Source organism: Tachysurus fulvidraco, chromosome 11 (assembly GCF_022655615.1).
Source record: "Tachysurus fulvidraco isolate hzauxx_2018 chromosome 11, HZAU_PFXX_2.0, whole genome shotgun sequence".
Classification (NCBI taxonomy): domain Eukaryota; kingdom Metazoa; phylum Chordata; class Actinopteri; order Siluriformes; family Bagridae; genus Tachysurus; species Tachysurus fulvidraco.
Window position 1 is genome coordinate 4707359 of NC_062528.1, and position 22425 is coordinate 4729783.

Sequence of the window (22425 nt, forward strand, 5' to 3'; positions counted from 1 at the left end):
ACTGACCTCAAGATGAAGGCAAAGACTTGTAATTTCAGTTGGTTAAAAGAGTGTATCAAGTGAACCGAAATGTAGTCGTCCAGACTGGATATGATTCTGTTATTAATCTTGTGAATCAATTCCCAGATGTTTTGAAGGTCAAGGAATCGCTGCCATTCACTTACAAAATACAACTGAAGGATGATGCCTTGCCTGTTATCCATGCTCCTCGTCGGGTTCCTATCCCTCTGTGAGAGGCCTTGAAGCAGGAATTGGATAGCATGACCCAATTGGAAGTGATATGGAATATTGAACATCCAACAGATTGGGTAAATTCCATTGCTTGCGTGAAACAGCCTAATGGTGCATTAAGAGTTTGCTTGGATCCTAAAGATCTTAATGATAAAATCAAAAGAGAAGATTATCAGATATCTACACGTGAAGAGATTCTTAGCAAAATGTTCAGTGCTAAAATTTTTAGTAAATTAGATGCATCTCATGGTTTCGGGCAGATTCGATTGAATTCTGAGAGTAGCAAATATTGCACTTTCAATACTCCCTTTGGAATATATTGCTTTCTGCGTCTTCCATTTGGAATAAAGTCATCTCCTGAAATTTTTCATAGAGCAATGGAAACACTAATTGAAGGTCTTGACGGTGTTCATGTATATATCGACGTGGGGGTCTACCCTTGAACAACATAATCAGTGACTATTACAATTGATGAAAAGAATTTGAGTACATGGTTTAAAGTTAAACAGAAGCAAGTGTCAGTTTGGAGTCACAGAAATAATCTTCTTGGGTGACAAGCTGTCTGCCGAAGGCGTTGGACCAGATCCGGCTAAAGTACAAGTCTTGTTGGATATGCCTCCACCTAGTGACAAAAAGGGGGTGATTCGTGCTTTAGGTATGGTCAATTTTCTGGGAAAATATGTGCCACGTTTATCACACATGAGAGCATTGTTACAAAATGACAGAGAGTTTGTGTGGTCTTTTTTACATGATCAACAGTGGAAGGGGTTAAAGGAGATATTGACTCCTGACCCTGTCTTGTTTTTTTTTTATCACAGTCATTCACTTATCTCTACAGATGCCTTACAGGATGGATTAGGAGCTATGCTGCTTCAGGCCATGGAAAAGTCCTGGAGACCTTGCATATTCTTCTCGATCTCTGACAGGAACTGACAAATGGTACTCTCAGATTGAAAAAGAAACTTTGGGGTTACTATTTGGTTGTCAGCAATTCCACAGATGTTTATGGATTACCTGCTTTTATAGTACAGACGGATCATAAACCATTGATATCGATCATTTAAAAGAATTTAAATGATATGTCAACCAGAATTCAGCGTATGATGATGAAATTACAAAAATATGACTCTTATACAATATACAAAAAAAATAATCTTAGAGTATCTTATCTACTTGTTTTAATTAGTAAAAGGAATGTCTCATTGTGATGTGTGTGTGTGTTCTGGTTGAGGGCCCCTATGAGTTCAATCAGAGAAGCGGCATGGGGTTATCTGGTCTTTGTGTAGGCTCCAGTCATTCTGGAGCCAATTGTGTAAGTGTAAAACTGGTTTGCTCATCGGTTGATTGAAGATTAGATGCCGAAGTTTAGGGTGCCTTATATAATGAAATCTAAATGAAAAATGCAAGCAAAGAGCAAGACAAGCTGTGTATTGGCCTGGAATTAGTAGGCACATTGAAGAAGTGATCAATAAATGTGACATCTGTTTGAGACATCATTATAAACAAGCAAAAGCGGATGTGCGTATTCAAGCATGGGAAAAGGTTGGAACTGCTTTGTTCCAGTTGCATGGCAAAAATTTCTTGATGGTCATTGATTCCAATTATCCGGAAATTGAACAGTTGCATTCTACAACAACAACTGATGTTATTCAACACATGAAACAGATTTTTTCAAGGCATGGTGTTCATTGTCCGAGATTTCTGTCCGGTGCTAAAATTTTATTAGATTAGATTAAATTAAATTAGATTAGATGCATCTCATGGTTTTGGGCAGATTCGATTGAATTCTGAGAGTAGCAGATTTCTGACATAAACATACTGTGTCCTATCATTTTTCATGGGAACAAGGTGAAACAGCCCTTTTCAAGCTTGTCAGATGAGTGGTTTCACATCTGGCAAGCTTGAAATGGGCTGGTTCACCTTGTTTCCATGACCTTGTTTATGTCAGAAATCTCGGAAAAAAAGCTTTTTTACATTACAGTGTTTTGAGTGAATCCCTGTATGAATGTACAAAAGTGCTTCTCAGGAGCTGAAAAGGCGTTTGCCGCAGTCTCAGCGCTCTAGCTCCTTTCTTCATGCTGTTTCGTGAAAGCTTAGCACATCTGACAAGCTTGAAATGGGCTGTTTCACCTTGTTTCCATGAAACATGATATGACACTGTGGTAAGATGGTCGGTGCAGTGGCTAACTTTTTATTTATGTGAGCCACCATTCTCAGACAGGTGTGAAAGAAGCCAAAGCAAAATTTCCATTGAAAAATCTAAATTTACCAAAAAATAAACAAATAGAAAAAAACTATTCAAAGTACAACTCAACACTTAACAAAACACAAAAGGGAATAACTAAATTGTTGGCTACTGTTCCAACAAACACCCCTCTCTCCCTCTGCAGCATTTCCTTTGTCCTTTAATCATCCTGGTCCCCTCCCTTCAGATTCAAACGGACCAATCATAACACTCCATTTGTTAGCAACACTATGTTTCTAGATCTTACCAGTTTACAAGTCACACCCAAAATCAAGTCTACCTGTAATCAAAGGAACTTGCCAGACTGTATTGGGTCAAGTTTAAAGATTAAACTTGAACTGTGTGTGCCACATCACAGACACTGTGTTTATGTCAGAAATCTCTGAAAAAAAGCTTTTTACATTATTTTATGCTAAATAATATAAAATATAATAGTTCATATTAAAGGCCAATATGTTGATAAAAATATGATTTACACTCAAAAATCTGATGAATTGTGTGTGATATGATCATTTTCATGCAATCTAAGATATCAGCATGGGTTTTGAGTGAATCCCTGCATGCATGTACAAAAAGTGCTTCTCAGGAGCTGAAAAGCCGTTTGCCGTTTCACCCTGTTTCCATGAAAGAGTGTGTCTATGTCAGAAATCTCTGAAAAAAGCTTTTTACATTATTTTATGCTTAAATACTATAAAATATAATAGATCATATTAAGGCCATATGTTGATAAAAAATATGATTTTTACACTCGAAAATCTGATGATTTGTGTTGTGATATGATCATTTTCATGCAATCTAAGATTCAGCATGGGTTTTGAGTGAATACCTGCATGCATGTACAAAGTGCTTCTCAGGAGCTGAAAAGCCGTTTTGCCGTATTCTCAATGCCATCTAACGCCTTTCTTTCATGCTTTTTTCGTGAACCTCATAAAGCACACATCTGACAAGCTTAACATGGCTGTTTCACCTTGTTTCCATGAAACATGATAGGGACACAGTGTGTTTATGTCAGAAATCTCTGAAAAAAACCTTTTTACATTATTTTATGCTAAACAATACAAAATATAATAGTTCATATTAAAGGCCAATATGTGATAAAAATATGATTTATACTCGGAAATCTGATAATTTGTGTGTTGGTATGATCATGTTCATGCAATCGTAGGTATCAGCATGGGTTTTGAGGGAATCCCTGCATGCATGTGCAAAAGTGCTTCTCAGGAGCTGAAAAGCCGTTTGCCATTGTCTCAGCGTACACTAGTCTTTCTTTCATGCTTTTTCGTTAAAACCTCATAAAGCACACATCTGACAAAGCTTAACATGGGATGTTTCACCTTGTTTCCATGAAAACAGTGTGTTTATGTCAGAAATCTCTGAAAAAAAGCTTTTTTACATTAATTTAATGCTAAACAATATAAAATATAATAGTTCATATTAAAGGCCAATATGTTGATAAAATATGATTTACACTCGAAAATCTGATGATTTGTGTTGTGATATGATCATTTTCATGCAATCTAAGATATCAGCATGGGTTTTGAGTGAATCCCTGCATGCATGTACAAAAGTGCTTCTCAGGAGCTGGAAAAGCCGTTTTGCCGTATTCTCAGCGCACTAACGCCTTTTCTTCATGCTTTTTCGTTAATACCTCATTAACGCCACATCTGACAAGCTTAACATGGGCTGTTTTCACCTTGTTTCCATGAAATGATAAGACACCAGTTGTGTTTATGTCAGAAATCTCTGAAAAAAACCTTTTTACATTATATTATGCTAAACAATATAAATAGTTCATATAAAGGCCAATATGTTGATAAAAATATGATTTTACACTCGATAAATCTGATGATTTGTGTGTGGTATGATCATGTTCATGCAATCTTAGGTATCAGCATGGGTTTTGAGTGAATCCCTGCATGCATGTACAAAAGTGCTTCTCAGGAGCTGAAAAGCCGTTTGCCACCGTCTCAGCGTAACTAGTTCCTTTCTTTCATGCTTTTTCGGTAAAACCTCATAAAGCACACATCTGACAAGCTAACATGGGCTGTTTCCACCCTGTTTCCATGAAAGAGTGTGTCTATGTCAGAAATCTCTGAAAAAAAGCTTTTTACATTATTTTATGCTAAACATATAAAATATAATAGTTCATATTAAAGGCCAATATGTTGATAAAAATATGATTTACACTCGAAATCTGATGATTTGTGTGGTGATATGATCATTTTCATGCAATCTAAGATATCAGCATGGGTTTTGAGTGAATCCCTGCATGCATGTACAAAAGTGCTTCTCAGGAGCTGAAAAGCCGTTTGCCGTATTCTCAGCGCACTAACGCCTTTCTTTCATGCTTTTTCGTGAAACCTCATAAGCACACATCTGACAAGCTTAACATGGGCTGTTTCACCTTGTTTCCATGAACATTGATAGGACACAGTGTGTTTATGTCAGAAATCTCTGAAAAAAACCTTTTTACATTATTTTATGCTAAACAATACAAAATATAATAGTTCATATTAAAGGCCAATATGTTGATAAAAATATGATTTATACTCGGAAATCTGATAATTTGTGTGTGGTATGATCATGTTCATGCAATCGTAGGTATCAGCATGGGTTTTGAGGGAATCCCTGCATGCATGTGCAAAGTGCTTCTCAGGAGCTGAAAAGCCGTTTGCCATTGTCTCAGCGTACACTAGTCTTTCTTTCATGCTTTTTCGTAAAACCTCATAAAGCACACATCTGACAAGCTTAACATGGGATGTTTCACCTTGTTTCCATGAAACAGTGTGTTTATGTCAGAAATCTCTGAAAAAAAGCTTTTTACATTATTTTATGCTAAATAATATAAAATATAATATTTCATATTAAAGGCCAATATGTTGATAAAAATATGATTTACACTCGAAATCTGATGATTTGTGTGTGATATGATCATTTTCATGCAATCTAAGATATCAGCATGGGTTTTGAGTGAATCCCTGCATGCATGTACAAAAGTGCTTCTCAGGAGCTGAAAAGCCGTTTGCCGTATTCTCAGCGCACTAACGCCTTTCTTTCATGCTTTTCGTGAAACCCTCATAAAGCACACATCTGACAAGCTTAACATGGGCTGTTTCACCTTGTTTCCATGAAACATGATAGGACACAGTGTGTTTATGTCAGAAATCTCTGAAAAAAACCTTTTTTACATTATATTATGCTAAACAATGTAAAATAGTTCATATAAAAGGCCAATATGTTGATAAAAATATGATTTACACTCGAAAATCTGATGATTTGTGTGTGGTATGATCATGTTCATGCAATCTTAGGTATCAGCATGGGTTTTGAGTGAATCCCTGCATGCATGTACAAAAGTGCTTCTCAGGAGCTGAAAAGCCGTTTGCCACCGTCTCAGCGTACTAGTGCCTTTCTTTCATGCTTTTTCGTAAAACCTCATAAAGCACACATCTGACAAGCTTAACATGGGCTGTTTCACCCTGTTTCCATGAAAGAGTGTGTCTATGTCAGAAATCTCTGAAAAAAAGCTTTTTACATTATTTTATGCTAAATACTATAAAATATAATAGATCATATTAAAGGCCAATATGTTGATAAAATATGATTTACACTCGAAAATCTGATGAATTGTGTGTGATATGATCATTTTCATGCAATCTAAGATATCAGCATGGGTTTTGAGTGAATCCCTGCATGCATGTACAAAAGTGCTTCTCAGGAGCTGAAAAGCCGTTTGCCGTATTCTCAATGCTCTAGCGCCTTTCTTTCATGCTTTTTCGTGAAACCTCATAAAGCACACATCTGACAAGCTTAACATGGGCTGTTTCACCTTGTTTCCATGAAACATGATAGGACACAGTGTGTTTATGTCAGAAATCTCTGAAAAAAACCTTTTTACATTATTTTATGCTAAACAATACAAAATATAATAGTTCATATTAAAGGCCAATATGTTGATAAAAATATGATTTATACTCGGAAATCTGATAATTTGTGTGTGGTATGATCATGTTCATGCAATCGTAGGTATCAGCATGGGTTTTGAGGGAATCCCTGCATGCATGTGCAAAAGTGCTTCTCAGGAGCTGAAAAGCCGTTTGCCATTGTCTCAGCGTACACTAGTCTTTCTTTCATGCTTTTTCGTAAAACCTCATAAAGCACACATCTGACAAGCTTAACATGGGATCTGTTTCACCTTGTTTCCATGAAACAGTGTGTTTATGTCAGAAATCTCTGAAAAAAAGCTTTTTTACATTATTTAATGCTAAACAATATAAAATATAATAGTTCATATTAAAGGCCAATATGTTGATAAAAAATATGATTTACACTCAAAAATCTGATGAATTGTGTGTGATATGATCATTTTCATGCAATCTAAGATATCAGCATGGGTTTTGAGTGAATCCCCTGCATGCATGTACAAAAGTGCTTCTCAGGAGCTGAAAAGCCGTTTTGCCGTATTCTCAGCGCACTAACGCCTTTCTTTCATGCTTTTTCGTGAAACCTCATAAAGCACACATCTGACAAGCTTAACATGGGCTGTTTCACCTTGTTCCATGAAACATGATAGGACACAGTGTGTTTATGTCAGAAATCTCTGAAAAAAACCTTTTTTACATTATATTATGCTAAACAATATAAAATAGTTCATATAAAAGGCCAATATGTTGATAAAAATATGATTTACACTCGATAATCTGATGATTTGTGTGTGGTATGATCATGTTCATGCAATCTTATGTATCAGCATGGGTTTTGAGTGAATCCCTGCATGCATGTACAAAAGTGCTTCTCAGGAGCTGAAAAGCCGTTTGCCACCGTCTCAGCGTACTAGTGCCTTTCTTTCATGCTTTTTCGTAAAACCTCATAAAGCACACATCTGACAAGCTTAACATGGGCTGTTTCACCCTGTTTCCATGAAAGAGTGTGTCTATGTCAGAAATCTCTGAAAAAAGCTTTTTACATTATTTTATGCTAAATACTATAAAATATAATAGATCATATTAAAGGCCAATATGTTGATAAAAATATGATTTACACTCGAAAATCTGATGATTTGTGTGTGATATGATCATTTTCATGCAATCTAAGATATCAGCATGGGTTTTGAGTGAATCCCTGCATGCATGTACAAAAGTGCTTCTCAGGAGCTGAAAAGCCGTTTGCCGTATTCTCAGCGCACTAACGCCTTTCTTTCATGCTTTTTCGTGAAACCTCATAAAGCACACATCTGACAAGCTTAACATGGGCTGTTTCACCTTGTTTCCATGAAACATGATAGGACACAGTGTGTTTATGTCAGAAATCTCTGAAAAAAAACCTTTTTTACATTATTTTATGCTAAACAATATTATATAGTTCATATAAAGGCCAATATGTTGATAAAAATATGATTTATACTCGGAAATCTGATAATTTGTGTGTGGTATGATCATGTTCATGCAATCGTAGGTATCAGCATGGGTTTTGAGTGAATCCCTGCATGCATGTACAAAAGTGCTTCTCAGGAGCTGAAAAGCCGTTTGCCCATGTCTCAGCGTACACTAGTCCTTTCTTTTCATGCTTTTTCGTAAACCTCATAAAGCACACATCTGACAAGCTTAAACATGGGATGTTTTCACCTTGGTTCCATGAAACGACACAGTGTGTTTATTTCAGAAATCTCTGAATTAAAGCTTTTTTACATTATTTTATGCTAAAAAATATATAATGTAATAGGTCATATTAAAGGCCAATATGTTGATAAAAATTTGATGTACACTCGAGAATCTGATGATTTGTGTGTGGTATGATCATTTTCATGTAATATTAGGTATCAGCATGTGTTTTGAGTGAATCCTTGCATGCATGTACAAAAGTGCTTCTGCGGAGCTGAAACGCCGTTTGCCGCAGTCTCAGGGCTCTACCGCCTTTCTTTAATGCTTTTTCGTGAAACCTAATACATGCACACATCTGACTAGCTTGAAATGGGCTGTTTCACCTTGTTTCCATGAAACATGATAGGACACAGTGTGTTTTATGTCAGAAATCTCTGAAAAAAACCTTTTTTACATTATATTATGCTAAACAATATAAAATAGTTCATATAAAAGGCCAATATGTTGATAAAAATTTGATGTACACTCGAGAATCTGATGATTTGTGTGTGGTATGATCATGTTTCATGCAATCTTAGGTATCAGCATGGGTTTTGAGTGAATCCTGCATGCATGTACAAAGTGCTTCTCAGGAGCTGAAAGCCGTTTGCCACCGTCTCAGCGTACTAGTGCCTTTCTTTCATGCTTTTTCGTAAAACCTCATAAAGCACACATCTGACAAGCTTAACATGGGCTGTTTCACCCTTGTTTCCATGAAAGAGTGTGTTTATGTCAGAAATCTCTGAAAAAAAAGCTTTTTACATTATTTTATGCTAAATACTATAAAATATAATAGATCATATAAAGGCCAATATGTTGATAAAAATATGATTTACACTCGAAAATCTGATGATTTGTGTGTGATATGATCATTTTCATGCAATCTAAGATATCAGCATGGGTTTTGAGTGAATCCCTGCATGCATGTACAAAAGTGCTTCTCAGGAGCTGAAAGCCGTTTGCCGTATCTCAGCGCACTAACGCCCTTTCTTTCATGCTTTTTCGTGAAACCTCATAAAGCACACATCTGACAAGCTTAACATGGGCTGTTTCACCCTTGTTTCCATGAAACATGATAGGACACAGTGTGTTTATGTCAGAAATCTCTGAAAAAAACCTTTTTACATTATTTATGCTAAACAATACAAAATATAATAGTTCATATTAAGGCCAATATGTTGATAAAAATATGATTTTACTCGGAAATCTGATAATTTTGTGTGTGGTATGATCATGTTCATGCAATCGTAGGTATCAGCATGGGTTTTGAGAGAATCCATGAATGCATGTGCAATAGTGATTCTAAGGAGCTGAAAAGCCGTTTGCCATTGTCTCAGCGTACACTAGTCTTTCTTTCATGCTTTTCGTAAAACCTCATAAAGCACACATCTGACAAGCTTAACATGGGATGTTCACCCTTGTTTCCATGAAACAGTGTGTTTATGTCAGAAATCTCTGAAAAAAAGCTTTTTTACATTATATAATGATAAACAATATAAAATATAATAGTCATATTAAAGGCCAATATGTTGATAAAAATATGATTTACACTCGAAAATCTGATGATTTGTGTGTGATATGATCATTTTCATGCAATCTAAGATATCAGCATGGGTTTTGAGTGAATCCCTGCATGCATGTACAAAAGTGCTTCTCAGGAGCTGAAAAGCCGTTTGCCGTATTCTCAGCGCACTAACGCCTTTCTTTCATGCTTTTTCGTGAAACCTCATAAAGCACACATCTGACAAGCTTAACATGGGCTGTTTCACCTTGTTTCCATGAAACATGATAGGACACAGTGTGTTTATGTCAGAAATCTCTGAAAAAAACCTTTTTTACATTATATTATGCTAAACAATATAAAATAGTTCATATAAAAGGCCAATATGTTGATAAAAATATGATTTACACTCGATAATCTGATGATTTGTGTGTGGTATGATCATGTTCATGCAATCTTAGGTATCAGCATGGGTTTTGAGTGAATCCCTGCATGCATGTACAAAAGTGCTTCTCAGGAGCTGAAAAGCCGTTTGCCACCGTCTCAGCGTACTAGTGCCTTTCTTTCATGCTTTTTCGTAAAACCTCATAAAGCACACATCTGACAAGCTAAACATGGGCTGTTTCACCCTGTTTCCCATGAAAGAGTGTGTCTATGTCAGAAATCTCTGAAAAAAAGCTTTTTACATTATTTTTATGCTAAATACTATAAAATATAATAGATCATATTAAAGGCCAATATGTTGATAAAAATATGATTTACACTCGAAAATCTGATGATTTGTGTGTGATATGATCATTTTCAGCAATCTAAGATATCAGCATGGGGTTTTGAGTGAATCCCTGCATGCATGTACAAAAGTGCTTCTCAGGAGCTGAAAAGCCGTTTGCCGTATCTCACTGCTACTAGTGCCTTTCTTTCATGCTTTTTCGTGAAACCTCATAAAGCACACATCTGACAAGCTTAACATGGGCTGTTTCACCTTGTTTCCATGAAACATGATAGGACACAGTGTGTTTATGTCAGAAATCTCTGAAAAAAACCTTTTTACATTATTTTATGCTAAACAATACAAAATATAATAGTTCATATTAAAGGCCAATATGTTGATAAAAATATGATTTATACTCGGAAATCTGATTAATTTGTGTGTGGTATGATCATGTTCATGCAATCTTAGGTATCAGCATGGGTTTTGAGGGAATCCCTGCATGCATGTGCAAAAGTGCTTCTCAGGAGCTGAAAAGCCGTGTGCATTTTTCTCATATTTCACTAGTATTTCTTTCTTTGTTTTTCTTTAAACCTCATAAAGCACACATCTGACAAGCTTAACATGGGATGTTTCACCTTGTTTCCATGAAACAGTGTGTTTATGTCAGAAATCTCTGAAAAAAAGCTTTTTTACATTATTTAATGCTAAACAATATAAAATATAATAGTTCATATTAAAGGCCAATATGTTGATAAAAATATGATTTACACTCGAAAATCTGATGATTTGTGTGTGATATGATCATTTTCATGCAATCTAAGATATCAGCATGGGTTTTGAGTGAATCCCTGCATGCATGTACAAAAGTGCTTCTCAGGAGCTGAAAAGCCGTTTGCCGTATTCTCAGCGCACTAACGCCTTTCTTTCATGCTTTTTCGTGAAACCTCATAAAGCACACATCTGACAAGCTTAACATGGGCTGTTTCACCTTGTTTCCATGAAACATGATAGGACACAGTGTGTTTATGTCAGAAAGCTCCGAAAAAAAGCTTTTTTTACATCATTTTGTGCTAAATAATATAGTTCATATTAAAGGCCAATATGTTAATAAAAATATGATTTACACTCGATAATCTGATGATTTGTGTGTGGTATGATCATGTTCATGCAATCTTAGGTATCAGCATGGGTTTTGAGTGAATCCCTGCATGCATGTACAAAAGTGCTTCTCAGGAGCTGAAAAGCCGTTTGCCACCGTCTCAGCGTACTAGTGCCTTTCTTTCATGCTTTTTCGTAAAACCTCATAAAGCACACATCTGACAAGCTAAACATGGGCTGTTTCACCCTGTTTCCATGAAAGAGTGTGTCTATGTCAGAAATCTCTGAAAAAAAGCTTTTTACATTATTTTATGCTAAATACTATAAAATATAATAGATCATATTAAAGGCCAATATGTTGATAAAAATATGATTTACACTCGAAAATCTGATGATTTGTGTGTGATATGATCATTTTCATGCAATCTAAGATATCAGCATGGGTTTTGAGTGAATCCCTGCATGCATGTACAAAAGTGCTTCTCAGGAGCTGAAAAGCCGTTTGCCGTATTCTCAATGCTCTAGCGCCTTTCTTTCATGCTTTTTCGTGAAACCTCATAAAGCACACATCTGACAAGCTTAACATGGGCTGTTTCACCTTGTTTCCATGAAACATGATAGGACACAGTGTGTTTATGTCAGAAATCTCTGAAAAAAACCTTTTTACATTATTTTATGCTAAACAATACAAAATATAATAGTTCATATTAAAGGCCAATATGTTGATAAAAATATGATTTATACTCGGAAATCTGATAATTTGTGTGTGGTATGATCATGTTCATGCAATCGTAGGTATCAGCATGGGTTTTGAGGGAATCCCTGCATGCATGTGCAAAAGTGCTTCTCAGGAGCTGAAAAGCCGTTTGCCATTGTCTCAGCGTACACTAGTCTTTCTTTCATGCTTTTTCGTAAAACCTCATAAAGCACACATCTGACAAGCTTAACATGGGATGTTTCACCTTGTTCCATGAAACAGTGTGTTTATGTCAGAAATCTCTGAAAAAAAGCTTTTTTACATTATTTAATGCTAAACAATATAAAATATAATAGTTCATATTAAAGGCCAATATGTTGATAAAAATATGATTTACACTCGAAAATCTGATGATTTGTGTGTGATATGATCATTTTCATGCAATCTAAGATATCAGCATGGGTTTTGAGTGAATCCCTGCATGCATGTACAAAAGTGCTTCTCAGGAGCTGAAAAGCCGTTTGCCGTATTCTCAGCGCACTAACGCCTTTCTTTCATGCTTTTTCGTGAAACCTCATAAAGCACACATCTGACAAGCTTAACATGGGCTGTTTCACCTTGTTTCCATGAAACATGATAGGACACAGTGTGTTTATGTCAGAAATCTCTGAAAAAAACCTTTTTTACATTATATTATGCTAAACAATATAAAATAGTTCATATAAAAGGCCAATATGTTGATAAAAATATGATTTACACTCGATAATCTGATGATTTGTGTGTGGTATGATCATGTTCATGCAATCTTAGGTATCAGCATGGGTTTTGAGTGAATCCCTGCATGCATGTACAAAAGTGCTTCTCAGGAGCTGAAAAGCCGTTTGCCACCGTCTCAGCGTACTAGTGCCTTTCTTTCATGCTTTTTCGTAAAACCTCATAAAGCACACATCTGACAAGCTAAACATGGGCTGTTTCACCCTGTTTCCATGAAAGAGTGTGTCTATGTCAGAAATCTCTGAAAAAAAGCTTTTTACATTATTTTATGCTAAATACTATAAAATATAATAGATCATATTAAAGGCCAATATGTTGATAAAAATATGATTTACACTCGAAAATCTGATGATTTGTGTGTGATATGATCATTTTCATGCAATCTAAGATATCAGCATGGGTTTTGAGTGAATCCCTGCATGCATGTACAAAAGTGCTTCTCAGGAGCTGAAAAGCCGTTTGCCGTATTCTCAATGCTCTAGCGCCTTTCTTTCATGCTTTTTCGTGAAACCTCATAAAGCACACATCTGACAAGCTTAACATGGGCTGTTTCACCTTGTTTCCATGAAACATGATAGGACACAGTGTGTTTATGTCAGAAATCTCTGAAAAAAACCTTTTACATTATTTTATGCTAAACAATACAAATATAATAGTTCATATTAAAGGCCAATATGTTGATAAAAATATGATTTATACTCGGAAATCTGATAATTTGTGTGTGGTATGATCATGTTCATGCAATCGTAGGTATCAGCATGGGTTTTGAGGGAATCCCTGCATGCATGTGCAAAAGTGCTTCTCAGGAGCTGAAAAGCCGTTTGCCATTGTCTCAGCGTACACTAGTCTTTCTTTCATGCTTTTTCGTAAAACCTCATAAAGCACACATCTGACAAGCTTAACATGGGATGTTTCACCTTGTTTCCATGAAACAGTGTGTTTATGTCAGAAATCTCTGAAAAAAAGCTTTTTACATTATTTTATGCTAAATACTATAAAATATAATAGATCATATTAAAGGCCAATATGTTGATAAAAATATGATTTACACTCGAAAATCTGATGATTTGTGTGTGATATGATCATTTTCATGCAATCTAAGATATCAGCATGGGTTTTGAGTGAATCCCTGCATGCATGTACAAAAGTGCTTCTCAGGAGCTGAAAAGCCGTTTGCCGTATTCTCAGCGCACTAACGCCTTTCTTTCATGCTTTTTCGTGAAACCTCATAAAGCACACATCTGACAAGCTTAACATGGGCTGTTTCACCTTGTTTCCATGAAACATGATAGGACACAGTGTGTTTATGTCAGAAATCTCTGAAAAAAACCTTTTTTACATTATATTATGCTAAACAATATAAAATAGTTCATATAAAAGGCCAATATGTTGATAAAAATATGATTTACACTCGATAATCTGATGATTTGTGTGTGGTATGATCATGTTCATGCAATCTTAGGTATCAGCATGGGTTTTGAGTGAATCCCTGCATGCATGTACAAAAGTGCTTCTCAGGAGCTGAAAAGCCGTTTGCCACCGTCTCAGCGTACTAGTGCCTTTCTTTCATGCTTTTTCGTAAAACCTCATAAAGCACACATCTGACAAGCTTAACATGGGCTGTTTCACCCTGTTTCCATGAAAGAGTGTGTCTATGTCAGAAATCTCTGAAAAAAAGCTTTTTACATTATTTTATGCTAAATACTATAAAATATAATAGATCATATTAAAGGCCAATATGTTGATAAAAATATGATTTACACTCGAAAATCTGATGATTTGTGTGTGATATGATCATTTTCATGCAATCTAAGATATCAGCATGGGTTTTGAGTGAATCCCTGCATGCATGTACAAAAGTGCTTCTCAGGAGCTGAAAAGCCGTTTGCCGTATTCTCAGCGCACTAACGCCTTTCTTTCATGCTTTTTCGTGAAACCTCATAAAGCACACATCTGACAAGCTTAACATGGGCTGTTTCACCTTGTTTCCATGAAACATGATAGGACACAGTGTGTTTATGTCAGAAATCTCTGAAAAAAACCTTTTTACATTATTTTATGCTAAACAATACAAAATATAATAGTTCATATTAAAGGCCAATATGTTGATAAAAATATGATTTATACTCGGAAATCTGATAATTTGTGTGTGGTATGATCATGTTCATGCAATCGTAGGTATCAGCATGGGTTTTGAGGGAATCCCTGCATGCATGTGCAAAAGTGCTTCTCAGGAGCTGAAAAGCCGTTTGCCATTGTCTCAGCGTACACTAGTCTTTCTTTCATGCTTTTTCGTAAAACCTCATAAAGCACACATCTGACAAGCTTAACATGGGATGTTTCACCTTGTTTCCATGAAACAGTGTGTTTATGTCAGAAATCTCTGAAAAAAAGCTTTTTTACATTATTTAATGCTAAACAATATAAAATATAATAGTTCATATTAAAGGCCAATATGTTGATAAAAATATGATTTACACTCGAAAATCTGATGATTTGTGTGTGATATGATCATTTTCATGCAATCTAAGATATCAGCATGGGTTTTGAGTGAATCCCTGCATGCATGTACAAAAGTGCTTCTCAGGAGCTGAAAAGCCGTTTGCCGTATTCTCAGCGCACTAACGCCTTTCTTTCATGCTTTTTCGTGAAACCTCATAAAGCACACATCTGACAAGCTTAACATGGGCTGTTTCACCTTGTTTCCATGAAACATGATAGGACACAGTGTGTTTATGTCAGAAATCTCTGAAAAAAACCTTTTTACATTATATTATGCTAAACAATATAAAATAGTTCATATAAAAGGCCAATATGTTGATAAAAATATGATTTACACTCGATAATCTGATGATTTGTGTGTGGTATGATCATGTTCATGCAATCTTAGGTATCAGCATGGGTTTTGAGTGAATCCCTGCATGCATGTACAAAAGTGCTTCTCAGGAGCTGAAAAGCCGTTTGCCACCGTCTCAGCGTACTAGTGCCTTTCTTTCATGCTTTTTCGTAAAACCTCATAAAGCACACATCTGACAAGCTTAACATGGGCTGTTTCACCCTGTTTCCATGAAAGAGTGTGTCTATGTCAGAAATCTCTGAAAAAAAGCTTTTTACATTATTTTATGCTAAATACTATAAAATATAATAGTTCATATTAAAGGCCAATATGTTGATAAAATATGATTTACACTCGAAAATCTGATGATTTGTGTGTGATATGATCATTTTCATGCAATCTAAGATATCAGCATGGGTTTTGAGTGAATCCCTGCATGCATGTACAAAAGTGCTTCTCAGGAGCTGAAAAGCCGTTTGCCGTATTCTCAATGCTCTAGCGCCTTTCTTTCATGCTTTTTCGTGAAACCTCATAAAGCACACATCTGACAAGCTTAACATGGGCTGTTTCACCTTGTTTCCATGAAACATGATAGGACACAGTGTGTTTATGTCAGAAATCTCTGAAAAAAACCTTTTTACATTATTTTATGCTAAACAATACAAAATATAATAGTTCATATTAAAGGCCAATATGTTGATAAAAATATGATTTATACTCGGATAATCTGATAATTTGTGTGTGGTATGATCATGTTCATGCAATCGTAGGTATCAGCATGGGTTTTGAGGGAATCCCTGCATGCATGTGCAAAAGTGCTTCTCAGGAGCTGAAAAGCCGTTTGCCATTGTCTCAGCGTACACTAGTCTTTCTTTCATGCTTTTTCGTAAAACCTCATAAAGCACACATCTGACAAGCTTAACATGGGATGTTTCACCTTGTTTCCATGAAACAGTGTGTTTATGTCAGAAATCTCTGAAAAAAAGCTTTTTTACATTATTTAATGCTAAACAATATAAAATATAATAGTTCATATTAAAGGCCAATATGTTGATAAAAATATGATTTACACTCGAAAATCTGATGATTTGTGTGTGATATGATCATTTTCATGCAATCTAAGATATCAGCATGGGTTTTGAGTGAATCCCTGCATGCATGTACAAAAGTGCTTCTCAGGAGCTGAAAAGCCGTTTGCCGTATTCTCAGCGCACTAACGCCTTTCTTTCATGCTTTTTCGTGAAACCTCATAAAGCACACATCTGACAAGCTTAACATGGGCTGTTTCACCTTGTTTCCATGAAACATGATAGGACACAGTGTGTTTATGTCAGAAATCTCTGAAAAAAAACCTTTTTTACATTATATTATGCTAAACAATAATATAATAGTTCATATAAAGGCCAATATGTTGATAAAAATATGATTTACACTCGATAATCTGATGATTTGTGTGTGGTATGATCATGTTCATGCAATCTTAGGTATCAGCATGGGTTTTGAGTGAATCCCTGCATGCATGTACAAAAGTGCTTCTCAGGAGCTGAAAAGCCGTTTGCCGCATTCTCAGCGTACTAGTGCCTTTCTTTCATGCTTTTTCGTAAACCTCATAAAGCACACATCTGACAAGCTTAACATGGGCTGTTTCACCCTTGTTTCCATGAAAGAGTGTGTTCTATGTCAGAAATCTCTGAAAAAAAGCTTTTTACATTATTTTATGCTAAATACTATAAAATATAATAGATCATATTAAAGGCCAATATGTTGATAAAAATATGATTTACACTCGAAAATCTGATGATTTGTGTGTGATATGATCATTTTCATGCAATCTAAGATATCAGCATGGGTTTTGAGTGAATCCCTGCATGCATGTACAAAAGTGCTTCTCAGGAGCTGAAAAGCCGTTTGCCACCGTCTCAGCGTACTAGTGCCTTTCTTTCATGCTTTTTCGTGAAACCTCATAAAGCACACATCTGACAAGCTTAACATGGGCTGTTTCACCTTGTTTCCATGAAACATGATAGGACACAGTGTGTTTATGTCAGAAATCTCTGAAAAAAACCTTTTTACATTATTTTATGCTAAACAATACAAAATATAATAGTTCATATTAAAGGCCAATATGTTGATAAAAATATGATTTATACTCGGAAATCTGATAATTTGTGTGTGGTATGATCATGTTCATGCAATCGTAGGTATCAGCATGGGTTTTGAGGGAATCCCTGCATGCATGTGCAAAAGTGCTTCTCAGGAGCTGAAAAGCCGTTTGCCATTGTCTCAGCGTACACTAGTCTTTCTTTCATGCTTTTTCGTAAAACCTCATAAAGCACACATCTGACAAGCTTAACATGGGATGTTTCACCTTGTTTCCATGAAACAGTGTGTTTATGTCAGAAATCTCTGAAAAAAAGCTTTTTTACATTATTTAATGCTAAACAATATAAAATATAATAGTTCATATTAAAGGCCAATATGTTGATAAAAATATGATTTACACTCGAAAATCTGATGATTTGTGTGTGATATGATCATTTTCATGCAATCTAAGATATCAGCATGGGTTTTGAGTGAATCCCTGCATGCATGTACAAAAGTGCTTCTCAGGAGCTGAAAAGCCGTTTGCCGTATTCTCAGCGCACTAACGCCTTTCTTTCATGCTTTTTCGTGAAACCTCATAAAGCACACATCTGACAAGCTTAACATGGGCTGTTTCACCTTGTTTCCATGAAACATGATAGGACACAGTGTGTTTATGTCAGAAATCTCTGAAAAAAACCTTTTTTACATTATATTATGCTAAACAATATAAAATAGTTCATATAAAAGGCCAATATGTTGATAAAAATATGATTTACACTCGATAATCTGATGATTTGTGTGTGGTATGATCATGTTCATGCAATCTTAGGTATCAGCATGGGTTTTGAGTGAATCCCTGCATGCATGTACAAAAGTGCTTCTCAGGAGCTGAAAAGCCGTTTGCCACCGTCTCAGCGTACTAGTGCCTTTCTTTCATGCTTTTTCGTAAAACCTCATAAAGCACACATCTGACAAGCTTAACATGGGCTGTTTCACCCTGTTTCCATGAAAGAGTGTGTCTATGTCAGAAATCTCTGAAAAAAAGCTTTTTACATTATTTTATGCTAAATACTATAAAATATAATAGATCATATTAAAGGCCAATATGTTGATAAAAATATGATTTACACTCGAAAATCTGATGATTTGTGTGTGATATGATCATTTTCATGCAATCTAAGATATCAGCATGGGTTTTGAGTGAATCCCTGCATGCATGTACAAAAGTGCTTCTCAGGAGCTGAAAAGCCGTTTGCCGTATTCTCAATGCTCTAGCGCCTTTCTTTCATGCTTTTTCGTGAAACCTCATAAAGCACACATCTGACAAGCTTAACATGGGCTGTTTCACCTTGTTTCCATGAAACATGATAGGACACAGTGTGTTTATGTCAGAAATCTCTGAAAAAAACCTTTTTACATTATTTTATGCTAAACAATACAAAATATAATAGTTCATATTAAAGGCCAATATGTTGATAAAAATATGATTTATACTCGGAAATCTGATAATTTGTGTGTGGTATGATCATGTTCATGCAATCGTAGGTATCAGCATGGGTTTTGAGGGAATCCCTGCATGCATGTGCAAAAGTGCTTCTCAGGAGCTGAAAAGCCGTTTGCCATTGTCTCAGCGTACACTAGTCTTTCTTTCATGCTTTTTCGTAAAACCTCATAAAGCACACATCTGACAAGCTTAACATGGGATGTTTCACCTTGTTTCCATGAAACAGTGTGTTTATGTCAGAAATCTCTGAAAAAAAGCTTTTTTACATTATTTAATGCTAAACAATATAAAATATAATAGTTCATATTAAAGGCCAATATGTTGATAAAAATATGATTTACACTCGAAAATCTGATGATTTGTGTGTGATATGATCATTTTCATGCAATCTAAGATATCAGCATGGGTTTTGAGTGAATCCCTGCATGCATGTACAAAAGTGCTTCTCAGGAGCTGAAAAGCCGTTTGCCGTATTCTCAGCGCACTAACGCCTTTCTTTCATGCTTTTTCGTGAAACCTCATAAAGCACACATCTGACAAGCTTAACATGGGCTGTTTCACCTTGTTTCCATGAAACATGATAGGACACAGTGTGTTTATGTCAGAAATCTCTGAAAAAAACCTTTTTTACATTATATTATGCTAAACAATATAAAATAGTTCATATAAAAGGCCAATATGTTGATAAAAATATGATTTACACTCGATAATCTGATGATTTGTGTGTGGTATGATCATGTTCATGCAATCTTAGGTATCAGCATGGGTTTTGAGTGAATCCCTGCATGCATGTACAAAAGTGCTTCTCAGGAGCTGAAAAGCCGTTTGCCACCGTCTCAGCGTACTAGTGCCTTTCTTTCATGCTTTTTCGTAAAACCTCATAAAGCACACATCTGACAAGCTTAACATGGGCTGTTTCACCCTGTTTCCATGAAAGAGTGTGTCTATGTCAGAAATCTCTGAAAAAAAGCTTTTTACATTATTTTATGCTAAATACTATAAAATATAATAGATCATATTAAAGGCCAATATGTTGATAAAAATATGATTTACACTCGAAAATCTGATGATTTGTGTGTGATATGATCATTTTCATGCAATCTAAGATATCAGCATGGGTTTTGAGTGAATCCCTGCATGCATGTACAAAAGTGCTTCTCAGGAGCTGAAAAGCCGTTTGCCGTATTCTCAATGCTCTAGCGCCTTTCTTTCATGCTTTTTCGTGAAACCTCATAAAGCACACATCTGACAAGCTTAACATGGGCTGTTTCACCTTGTTTCCATGAAACATGATAGGACACAGTGTGTTTATGTCAGAAATCTCTGAAAAAAACCTTTTTACATTATTTTATGCTAAACAATACAAAATATAATAGTTCATATTAAAGGCCAATATGTTGATAAAAATATGATTTATACTCGGAAATCTGATAATTTGTGTGTGGTATGATCATGTTCATGCAATCGTAGGTATCAGCATGGGTTTTGAGGGAATCCCTGCATGCATGTGCAAAAGTGCTTCTCAGGAGCTGAAAAGCCGTTTGCCATTGTCTCAGCGTACACTAGTCTTTCTTTCATGCTTTTTCGTAAAACCTCATAAAGCACACATCTGACAAGCTTAACATGGGATGTTTCACCTTGTTTCCATGAAACAGTGTGTTTATGTCAGAAATCTCTGAAAAAAAGCTTTTTTACATTATTTAATGCTAAACAATATAAAATATAATAGTTCATATTAAAGGCCAATATGTTGATAAAAATATGATTTACACTCGAAAATCTGATGATTTGTGTGTGATATGATCATTTTCATGCAATCTAAGATATCAGCATGGGTTTTGAGTGAATCCCTGCATGCATGTACAAAAGTGCTTCTCAGGAGCTGAAAAGCCGTTTGCCGTATTCTCAGCGCACTAACGCCTTTCTTTCATGCTTTTTCGTGAAACCTCATAAAGCACACATCTGACAAGCTTAACATGGGCTGTTTCACCTTGTTTCCATGAAACATGATAGGACACAGTGTGTTTATGTCAGAAATCTCTGAAAAAAACCTTTTTTACATTATATTATGCTAAACAATATAAAATAGTTCATATAAAAGGCCAATATGTTGATAAAAATATGATTTACACTCGATAATCTGATGATTTGTGTGTGGTATGATCATGTTCATGCAATCTTAGGTATCAGCATGGGTTTTGAGTGAATCCCTGCATGCATGTACAAAAGTGCTTCTCAGGAGCTGAAAAGCCGTTTGCCACCGTCTCAGCGTACTAGTGCCTTTCTTTCATGCTTTTTCGTAAAACCTCATAAAGCACACATCTGACAAGCTTAAACATGGGCTGTTTCACCCTGTTTCCATGAAAGAGTGTGTCTATGTCAGAAATCTCTGAAAAAAAGCTTTTTACATTATTTTATGCTAAATACTATAAAATATAATAGATCATATTAAAGGCCAATATGTTGATAAAAATATGATTTACACTCGAAAATCTGATGATTTGTGTGTGATATGATCATTTTCATGCAATCTAAGATATCAGCATGGGTTTTGAGTGAATCCCTGCATGCATGTACAAAAGTGCTTCTCAGGAGCTGAAAAGCCGTTTGCCGTATTCTCAATGCTCTAGCGCCTTTCTTTCATGCTTTTTCGTGAAACCTCATAAAGCACACATCTGACAAGCTTAACATGGGCTGTTTCACCTTGTTTCCATGAAACATGATAGGACACAGTGTGTTTATGTCAGAAATCTCTGAAAAAAACCTTTTTACATTATTTTATGCTAAACAATACAAAATATAATAGTTCATATTAAAGGCCAATATGTTGATAAAAATATGATTTATACTCGGAAATCTGATAATTTGTGTGTGGTATGATCATGTTCATGCAATCGTAGGTATCAGCATGGGTTTTGAGGGAATCCCTGCATGCATGTGCAAAAGTGCTTCTCAGGAGCTGAAAAGCCGTTTGCCATTGTCTCAGCGTACACTAGTCTTTCTTTCATGCTTTTTCGTAAAACCTCATAAAGCACACATCTGACAAGCTTAACATGGGATGTTTCACCTTGTTTCCATGAAACAGTGTGTTTATGTCAGAAAT